The sequence below is a fragment of the Arachis ipaensis genome, chromosome B08 (genome assembly GCF_000816755.2).
Source record: "Arachis ipaensis cultivar K30076 chromosome B08, Araip1.1, whole genome shotgun sequence".
Lineage (NCBI taxonomy): Eukaryota > Viridiplantae > Streptophyta > Magnoliopsida > Fabales > Fabaceae > Arachis > Arachis ipaensis.
In genome coordinates, this window is record NC_029792.2 from 115,092,479 (window position 1) to 115,103,968 (window position 11,490).

General features: G+C 33.0%; 1 long non-coding RNA gene across 1 annotated transcript; it reads right to left on the reverse strand.

Annotated features, from left to right (window-relative positions):
* On the reverse strand, positions 1,198-1,673 carry LOC107612480. The gene is made up of 3 exons (XR_001613779.2): positions 1,599-1,673; positions 1,368-1,492; positions 1,198-1,269 (listed from the first exon to the last, which is right to left on the reverse strand). It is a non-coding gene; the product is annotated as an uncharacterized LOC107612480 (long non-coding RNA).

An 11,490-nucleotide genomic window follows, 5' to 3' on the forward strand; every position in this document is an offset into this window, starting at 1 on the left:
TTTTTTTAATATCTTAATTAAAGGATTCAATTGTGAAAGAAAACTGACTTTACTTCTGCTGTAATTGATGAGAACAATCTTTTTTGTGATTCAAATGAAACAGATAATTTCTAAAGGTATATTTGGTTGAGGGGTTAAAAATAGGTGAAAATGCTAACTATGGCAAGAGTATAAAACTATAAATCATGAACCTAAAGAAAATGAAAAATAGAACTTACTGCACTGGAGTCTAGTCCAATTGTCAAAACAATCATATCAGGTCCAAACTTCTGGATTGATGGAATAACCAATTCATTGAATGCATAAACATATCCGTTGTCCCCAGTTCCATTTGATTTTGTTTTTCCAATTTTTTCTCCTTCGATAGCATTAATTTAGAATTACAGAAACAAAGCGTACTTCAAAGAGTAGTAGAAAAAAAATTAATAGTAATAATTCTTAATAATCGTACAACATAGATACAGGTTATAGCTCATATAAAATTTCTGGTATTAATGATTATAATCTCCTGTTTATGATTTATTAGTTTATACTTGATTATATAGATGTGATGTTCATTTCGAGCAGCTTAACCAATCAATAAAAATTGGTACACAAATTTACCATAAATTTAAAGTGATATATACATTAAAAATTTGTAAACATACCCTTATTTGTTGTTGATTTTTATAGTCTTTAATCAGTAAAAATTTCTTTGAATGATAAAAATGGTTGAAACATTCTATAAAAAAAATCTGTCATAACAAAATCCATTCTTACAAAAATAAAGAAAATTCAATATTCCAAAATATAAATATATAGGATTGTTATAGATTTTAATTTATATAGAAAGATTCTATAACAATAGATAGCTACCACAAAAAAAGTCTCATTACAAAAGTACTAGCACCAAAATGACTTATTTATATCATTTATAGTTAACATAATTTATTTAGAATTTTTCCAACTGATGCAATCAGAAGTAACATATACTCTTATTTTTTAACTAAATTCTTGTTCTTTTTCTCAATTTTTTTGTAGTTCTTCTTAGCAGCCTTGATAATGGTATTTTTTTTCAGATTGTATGACTTCATGATCAAATCTATTGCAATGCGCATCCTAGTTGCATCATCAACCTTCAAATCATAAAACCACTAGTAAGTCACACTTATGTAATTAGAAATTAAACAATTAGAAATTTATCATGTATTGTAACTTACATAAATGTTGTAATCATCAATCCAAATGTAGTTCTTCATCCAAGTTGCTACCCAAATACCGCAATCAAAGCTATGTTAAATTTTATATGGAAAAAAAAGTACCAGTTAGACAATGTGACAAAAGGAAAAAGATTGCTTGACAAACCAAATAAAGAGCTAGAAAATTACGAGTCATTTCTTTGTCTTCCTATTCCGAGAGCTTCCAAAATGGGAAACTCAGACACCTTAGGCCTAATTGTACTCTCAAAGTCATAGAAAGAGTCATGTTGAAGCATCCCTTCAAGGTACAAAGCCTAATACGTGGTTAACATTGAATTAGTGTTTTTATAAATGGTAAAAATAGTATAATTAAAGATGTAAAATTGATGCCATAAATGTTTGAATACAGGAATGATATACCAATTGCTTAATGCTGAATATTTTACTTGCTTTCTTCTTAGGATCTGGGTTGGAATCCAACAAAATTACTTGACATTGATTCATGTCGAAGATAACAAGATACCAATGAAGATTATCTTCATTAACAGGCACATAAATCTGTACATATATACAAGAAATAATTATTATGTTTTGAGTGTGATGGTTTAAAAATATAATTCTATTTATGAAGAGTATTAAAGTTTCTATCACGGGAGTGACTTCAATGTGAAGTCTCATATAGTCATAATACCTATAATCCAAAACAAACTTATTATCACAAGATTTAACACTTTACATGTTGATGAAAAAAGTTGTCAAACCAAAGATAATTATTTTCTTTATTAAGCATGCATAACAAATAAAGGAACAGATTTTTATTTAGTAGAGATGAAATTATATCATATGATTTTACCTTTCTAAGGACTTCCACTTTACCCATAAATGCCTCTTTATAATCCTCTCGAACTTGACTACTTGGGATAGTTCCCGACAATGCCATTTGCTATACAATGAGAAGAATATAATTTTGTCAATGTTAAATTGCCAAACTAATATTACATATAAATATTGCACAGAATGAGGATGAAAATTATATATTTCTTTTGGTGCAAAAATTTCAATTTATTTATATAATATAAGCATTTGGAGCACTTATATTACGTTATACAAGCAAGTGTGACAAATATTAACAATTACTGAAATGTTGATTAAAAAAATTTATTATAAATTACACGTGGCTTACCGAAAAGACTGTGGGCATATACCAATGTCTTAAAACTCCAGAAGTAGTCTTCTCCTCATCATTTAGCATATGAGCATATACGTCCAGTATCTAAATGCATATTAGACATGGTTAGATAATGATAATAATCATGATATTGAATTGATATCCAAAATTAAATCAACTAAAATAACTTACAGAGGTATTCAGCATACATTTTTTATACCGTCTAATTAAAAAATAATAGTCTATTAAATATAATTACATGATTAAGAAATAATTTTACTTTACGTTTAAACGGCCAGAAGTCTAAGTATCATAGTATTTTAAAACAATAATTAATAATTACAGCAATAATAAAAGATATTAAGCACATAAAATTTGTAATATAATTTACATCAATCCTCTTTAAAACTTTACCCACATGGCGAACATTCCTGGTTTTATTACTTTTATGTTATATCATACAAAGTTGTATTTTTAATCCTCACTAATAAAATATATTATTTGTTAGGAATTTGTAAACTGTAATGATTCTTTTTCATGTTTTTAGTTTATTGTGAATTAATTATTGAAGGCTTTCTCGCCATGGGATTAATCACATTTTTTAAGCATTTCTTTGTCTTCTTCATATGACCATCTCTAAGTTTTTACTATTTCACTTATATTATGAAAATAAACAACTTTATTTTTAGTGGTAAACCACAAATCAAAATAAAAATTATCGTATTGATAGATAAGATATGGATTCAATCATAAAAATCTATTATTTATGTCCAAAAAATTTTCATTGAACATGTTTTTCAACATGCAATTGCACTAGCTGCCATATGCAAAGGGCTTTTCGATTACATAATAATTATTCATACAAGACTTAAATACAACCTACCCCTTTGTAAAAAAATAACACTTTACAACATCAAGGGCGAGGGAAAATAAACCCAGAAGCAACTAGCCAAACAAGCCCTCTATTCGTCCATAGCTTTTTGATTAGCCATCCTGTCTGTATCTCTGAAAAGGTTTTTTAAAAATCTTGTAACTATCAATTGGAAGTGGAACCCTGTTTTCATAAACCAGTTCAAAGTTTCCAGCAAACAACCGACCTTCCAAGGGATTTATCTAAGTCCTCAAAATTGATATGAACATGAAATTTGTACTCACTTAAAATAGAGTGATAGATCTTTAAAATTCTTTTAAAATGAACTCAAAATTCTATTTAAATTAAAAGTTATAGCGTTTGGAAGTTGGTACTGCAGAACCAGAAAAGCAGAAAAATCTGCAGCGACCACTAAAATTCAAAAAATCATATCTTCCAAACCACTTGACCAAATTCCCTGAAATTTTTATGAAATATCCAAGACACACTAAAATTTTACAGAAAAATACTTTCATCTAAAAATTAGGTCTGGACTGCTCCCAAAAAGTCATTCGTTCTGCTGCCAGTTAAGCAGCTTTCTGCTAAATTCTGCACAAAATATTTCTAACAACCTCACATACCAAATCATATATTTAAGCCTAGGAATCATCTAAAACCACATTTCTAACCTTCTTTTGACTTAACGAAGTTGCCCAAGAACTCTTAATTCAATATATCACAATTTCACATCATAGGTGCAACATAACCATATTATCACCTCATCCATTCTTTAGCATCTCAAGTTATGATTCATCAAATATATTTCCAGCAGCCATCTCAATATTCCATACTCAAAATCATCATCAACAAGTACTAACAGCAAGTATAACTTCAAAATACACAACATCATCAATCACAGCTATGATTCAACTCAATTCCAAGAATTATTCACAGAAGCAACCATAAACTATTTACAATTACTCATTTAATTTTATTGGCATTCATAATTTAAAACCTTTATTTTTAAAAAAAATCTCGTACCTCAGTTAGGCGAAACCGCAGAATTTAAACACGACAAACCCACTTTCTCTAAATTCACAGCTGCAGCTGCTTAGAACCAGCAGTAGCAACAGCAGTAACATTATCAAAAATCATAGCTATATGGGCTGAAACGAAATAAAACGAGAATAGGGTAACAAATAAAATAGCAGCAGAGCAAGAATGGAAAAAGAGCAAATTAGAGGAAGGGACCTAGACCATATCAGAGGTACGTCGACGGCATCCCCTTTTTTTACTGAAACCGCAACGTTGACGATGCAGCAGCGGTGGCGGCTGAACAGCCCTCTGTCTCTCGGCACCAGCCTCACACGACTCCTTTCCTTGTACTCAAGTCCCCTCTCTCCTTTTCGCACATGCAACAGACAACGGCGGCTATCACTAGAGCCTTCGGTAGTGGCAACGGGGTCACGGCGTGGCGGCGATGACAGAGCCTTGGCGATGGCGTTGAGCTCCTTACCTCAGCGGCGTTGTCCCCCTTCTCGGCCCTGACCCGAATCTCCGGCGTCGCAGCAGTGGGCTTCCCTCCTCGGCCATGGGCTCGCGTTCCTCTCTCGCGTTTCTACTCTCGACGGTGACGCGGTGCGGCGACGGGCGATGGCGAGCTGGACGCGACGGCACAGCAGCAGCTTCACCCTCCTTCCTCCTTCTTTTTCGAAAGCTCTCTTCCTCTGTTTTCCTTTTCTCAGACTTCCCCTCTCTTTCTTTCATCTTTCCACTATTAGTGTATGTGTGTGTCTTGTATGGGTGTGGGTAAGAGGGAAAGGGGAATAGCGGTGGTGAGTGAGTGGCAGCTGGGGGTTACGTGTGTGTGAGTTGAGTAATAGGGGTTAAGGTTGGTGAAATTAGGAATTAGGGTGGGAATTTACAGATTGAATTGGAATATGAATTGAAAACTAAACTCAGTCAATAAAATTAATTTTAAGGATATTATATATATTTTTTTACAAATTATTTTTCCTTTTCGATGCGATTATTATCTAACCGCTTTCTTTTCTTACTCTTTTCGACACTTGAAATTCTATCCTTCTTTGTGTCCTACATGCAAAATTATAAAAACTATTAAAAAATCTCTAGCAGTTCAAATTATATTATAATACACAGTTATATACCGCAAAAGCAGCTTCAGGTGCATTTATTTTTGTTTGTGCAGTAGGCTTTTCTGTTCTGTTATCATTGTACTGGTTGCTTTGAACTTCTGTAGATTGGACATGAGGCCTGTTCACTTTTTTCTGGATATTTTCAAATAAATCACTACGTTTTTCGTTACATTGGTGTATTGTTTCCTCATCAGACATATCCTGTAATACAATATATTCCAACAACACATAAATTTTAAAAGTAATAAGTAGTACAGAAAAGAATGTACCCTAAACAAAGAAAAATTAATAATAGATATTACCGTAACACCATTTGATTCTGTACTTGATTGGTCAATGTCAGTATTCAATTTATCTTCGTTCGAACTTAGTTCGAAACATGTAGTTAAAACTGGACTTGAGAACAATGACTTAAAATCAGATAATAGCTCATTTGTCCGATATTGCCTCACTGCCTCGTTAAGATTATGCATCAAATCCAAAAGATAACATTTTTTACCAATATAGTGCTTTATCAACGAATGAATTCCTTCACATTGTGACGTAGTCCTAATTCGACCAAAAAACGTGTCGTTCAAATATGCGGAAGCCCACATCCTTTTGATCTCGTATGTTTTTTTCACCCATTCATTTTCAGAAAGCTTGAATTTTGATACCAAGCGATGCCATTTATCTTCAAACTCATCCGGAAAAAAATTCCCGTACATGAGGTGCTTCAATCCATGAAGAAACTCAGAATTTTTGATAGCTTCACACGCGTTGCGATGTAAATGCCATGCACAAAGTCGGTGCGTTGCATTTGGCATCACCTCTCTAATTTCTCCTCTCATTGCAAGATCACCATCTGTCACCACTGCTATTGGATGTTTATTACCCATTATTTCAAGAAACATCTTCAAAACTAATACATATGTCTCATGCTTCTCATCTGCTAGCAAGCCACAACCAAATATGATGTATGAGCACACTACTATTCAATTGCATCTAAGGAACTTTGAATAGTAAAAAAAAAATATTATCACAATAAATAATAATACACAATCAATCAATGTAATCAAAAAATAGTAAACAAATGTAGATATACATAAGAAAAATTTGTGATAAACGCACTTATGTATGAATTAATTTTAAGTTTATAAGTTTATGATGATAGTTTTAAGCAATATTTAGTTTTCAAAATTATAAAACAGCAGCTTAGATTTTTCAAAACTTCCCATTAATTTACTGCTACAATTGAATTCATGTTCTCGAACAATATTCAAATCTCAAATCTAACACTCCTGAATTCACGATCATGGCATGTTCATCCAACTTAGCAGGTAATAATAATAATAATAATAATCCTATCCTTGTGATATAGTTATTAGTTCATATATATGTTCACATTATTCAAAGTAGAGTCTTAAAAGCATTTCAAAATCACATTTGAGTTTTTGACTTTTGTGACACCAGCAAAATAACAGGTACTATTAATAGGGAGAGTGGTGAGGGTGTGTAATGGAGGATGAAGAAAGGAAGGCGGTGAAAGAGAGAGTCAAAGAGGTCAAAGAGAGTACGTTGAAATCGTTGGCCAAAGGTGGGTCAAGTTATGAGGCACTTGATTCTCTTATGCTTCAACGCCGGAAGCAAATCACATGACAGATTCAATATTATGCATTTATCCATTCAGGGAGTGTTTGCTTTAGCATCTTTAAAACACAGCAAATATGTTTAATTTTTTTTGAACGTTACAACCTTTTATATGACTATCGATCAAGTGTGTGTTTGGATTTACGTTGGGCAAATTGGAGTTTGAATAGAAATGATTTTGTAAAATTAATTTTGGGTAGAAGTGACTTTGTACTAACATGATTTATGTTTGGTAATTTTTCCTAAAATTTATTTTAATAAAATAAATATTATTTGAATAATATTAGTTAAAATTACTTTTAGATAAATAATTAATTAACTACAAAAAAAATGTAATATTATTTTTTTAAGTGTATTTAATTCTTTTATAATAACTAGCAACATACCTAAACGTGCGTTGAGTAAAGTAAATGCAGAAGCTATAATTTCTTGCTTCTAATGAACGAGCTTTTGGGATAATGTTGAAACACACTTTTATCCTCTTCAACGTGTTTCACAAACACACCCTAAGTCATCCCAGCTGAGTTTGAGACTATATTACTCGGTCTCCAAACAACAAACTAAGAGTGCCTAAACAAATCATATAGAATATAGATTAATAAATTTTTTTTCTTACATTTTGTTGATTTTTTTCCTATTCTTAGATTCTTGCACAAACACCAGAATTGAAGATTGCCGTATAGTTTCTGGAGATGACTGTGTAGCAGTGAAGAGTGGCTGGGATGAATATGGCATAAAGTTTGGTATGCCAACAAAACAACCATAAACACTGATAATCAGAAAACAAACATCAATCTGCCATTAACTTATGTATGTTACACAGCCAAGAATCAACAATCCAACATCATTAATCAGATTCATAAACAGATATAACATAAACATCATCAATCTGCCATTAACAACATAACATAAACAGATTTATAATCAACAATTCAACATCATTAATCAGTTACTCACTCGCTTAATTAAATTAAAATCCAAACGTGCGTTGAGTAAAGTAAACGAAGAAGCTATAATTTCTTGCTTATAGTGAACGAGCTTTTGGGATAATGTTGAAACGCACTTTTATCCTCTTCAACGTGTTTCACAAACACACCCTAAGTCATCCCAGCAGAGTTTGATACTATATTACTCCGTCTCCAAACAACAAACTAAGAGTGCCTAAACACATCATATAGAATATAGATTAATAAATTTTTTTTCTTACATTTTGTTGATTTTTTTTTCCTATTCTTAGATTCTTGCACAAACACCAGAATTGAAGATTGCTATATAGTTTCTGGAGATGACTGTGTAGCAGTGAAGAGTGGCTGGGATGAATATGGCATAAAGTTTGGTATGCCAACAAAACAACCATAAACACTGATAATCAGAAAACAAACATCAATCTGCCGTTAACCTATGTATGTTACACAGCCAAGAATCAACAATCCAACATCATTAATCAGATTCATAAACAGATATAACATAAACATCATCAATCTGCCATTAACAACATAACATAAACAGATTTATAATCAACAATTCAACATCATTAATCAGTTACTCACTCGCTTAATTAAATTAAAATCCACTTGAATAACAAAAAACACAGAGATAATGGGTTTCACACTTTCACTTCACCAACGCAGAGAAGTGAGGAGATACCAACCTGTTCGAGCACGGCGAAGCAAACTCTGGCGAAGGGGAGGCAGCAGTGACGGAGAGGAAGCACCGACAGAGCAAGGAGCTGCGATGAAGAAGACGACCTGCGAGGCTGCGAGCCAAAACGCGACGTGCAGGGAGGTCGTCGGAGCCGCACCGTGTCCGGCGAGATGAAGACGACGAGACGGCCGGCGGAGTTGGAGCCTGGAGGGGTTGTTGGCTTGCTGCCTTGGTGCCGTTGAGGAGATTAGGGTTAGGGGGAATTGGTGCCGTTGAAGGGATTGGGATTAGGGAAGAAGAGGAAAACCAATTTTTTCTTTTTCTTTTTTTTTTAATTTATTTAAAGTTTACCATGTATGGTGATTTGATTTAACCAGAGTTAAAACGTATGTACAGTGTATTAAGTTATGTATATATAAAGTGTATAATACATGTATTAAATTCAATTTTTTTAATTTTTAAAAATTAAAAAATCCTTTGCTGACTGGAATTAATGAATACATTTGTCAAACACTTAATTGGAACATGTAGGAAGGGTATGTAATACCCTCAAACTAGTTGGGTATGGAAGAAATCACCATTTTTTAATTTTTGGGCCAGCAAACAATTAGTATTAGTATTTTTCTATCCTAAACAAAAAAAAGGCCCAAATGCATATAGAGAGCGTGAGTATACGTTCTTACTATACGCTCTTCTTTTTCTTCAAAATTCCACACACACACTCTCTCTAAACTCTTGCAATGCGCCCTCTTTCTTGCTCTCAACGCTAGAGCACACTCAACATGAATCAGCATTTTTAAGCTCGCTGTCTATCCCCAGTAGCGTCTCCAATAGCAGCCACGTTATTCTCTGTAGCAGCATCTCTCAGTTCTCTATACATTTTCCTTCTTGTGACTCTGGCGAAGGGGAGGCAGCAGTGACGGAGAGGAAGCACCGACAGAGCAAGGAGCTGCGATGAAGAAGACGACTTGCGAGGCTGCGAGCCAAAACACGACGTGCAGGGAAGTCGTCGGAGCCGCACCGTGTCCGGCGAGATGAAGACGACGAGACGGCCGGCGGAGTTGGAGCCTGGAGGGGTTGTTGGCTTGCTGCCTCGGTGCCGTTGAGGAGATTAGGGTTAGGGGGAATTGGTGCCGTTGAAAGGATTGGGATTAGGGAAGAAGAGGAAAACCAATTTTTTTTTTCTTTTTTTTTTTAATTTATTTAAAGTTTACCATGTATGGTGATTTGATTTAACCAGAATTAAAACGTATGTAGAGTGTATTAAGTTATGTATATATAAAGTGTATAATACATGTATTAAATTCAATTTTTTTAATTTTTAAAAATTAAAAAATCCTTTGCTGACTGGAATTAATGAATACATTTGTCAACACTTAATTGGAACATGTAGGAAGGGTATGTAATACTCTTAAACTAGTTTGGTATAGAAGAAATCACCTTAAAAAATTACTTGCCCCTAGCGGTGCTTATAAAAGTATTATACGTTATTTTTATTGTACTTGTTCTTGTCTCTCAGACCATATGACCCTATCTATACACGTATAAATTCATCTTTTTCCTAAGATCAGTAATATTGAGTTCACCATGAAAATATTGAACTGTCCGCCTTTAAAAACTTGAGCAGCCCAAATTATTTTAAATGGTTGAAAAAGTCAGATTATTAAGTGATGAACATCCATATATATCTGTTGATCGGAAAATATTTTCGATAAGAGTGGATCGATTTGGAATGGATTAGGTACGGATTTTTGAGAAGATATACGCATGAACCTGAAGTTGGAGGTAATGAGCGCTGATTTGGATTTGGATTTTGTTTGTTAATCGAGTAGGCCTGATCGAATGGGAGATTCGATTAAAGAAATTAAGTAGGGTCTTCGATGAGCTGATCGAATAGTCATAGAAATAGGGCAGTTAGTGGCTTTCATTACACGAGGAAATTATGGGGAATATCTACAATCATGCGGCGGAAATGGTTACTAAGAGAGACTGCACTTCAAATTTGAAATTTCGTATTTAATTGTAATTAATTGTCAGTTATGTAAGATTAGCCTATAAATACTAAGAAGTGTTAGTGAATAAGGGTTTGAAACTTTTACTCAGAAAAAACACTCAAGCACACTCACATCCCAGTGAATTCCTGAGTCTGCAATCGAGTTAACTTTTCTGTAGGGTTCCTTTCATCTTCTTCATTCTTTTAATTTACTTTTTTGTAAATTTCACATTTCAAGTAATTTTATTATTCCAAGTGTTTTCTATTTTCATTATCCAATTTATCTTTTTGTATTTTAAATTTTTATGTCAAAGTCCTTTGATTCAATTAAAGGCATTTTAGTGTTTTCTTTTAACTTCACTGTAATCTTTTCCGATTTCAGTACATTGTCTTTTTGAAAACTTTATTTATTTGCTTCTTTTATTGCTTTACAAATTTCCAATTCACTATTATCCTATTATTCGTCTAATCGAAGACGCTTTGGTGCACTTTTAGAAAACTGGTACTCGCACAGAGGAGTAGGTTTCGCTCCCAGACCACACTAGATATCGAACCACTATCGATTTGCTAAAAATCGACAAAACAATATCACAACAAAATAGAATTTAAACTACTTAAATTATGGAGATTCGACAATATTCTCATTTATAAAATCTGTGTTGGTAAAATTTCTTATGAGATTCTAGTGGGATAATAAAACTTGTCAAATCAATTGGATAGGGGGAAAAGATACTGTAGAAGAAACTTTTCACCTTTGCATGATTTAAGCCAAGTATCTAAGAATTACATTATGAGAACATTATTTTACATCAAATACCAAAAAAAAAAAAAAAAAAAAAAAAAAAAAAAGAAGAAAGAAACATGCATCGAAA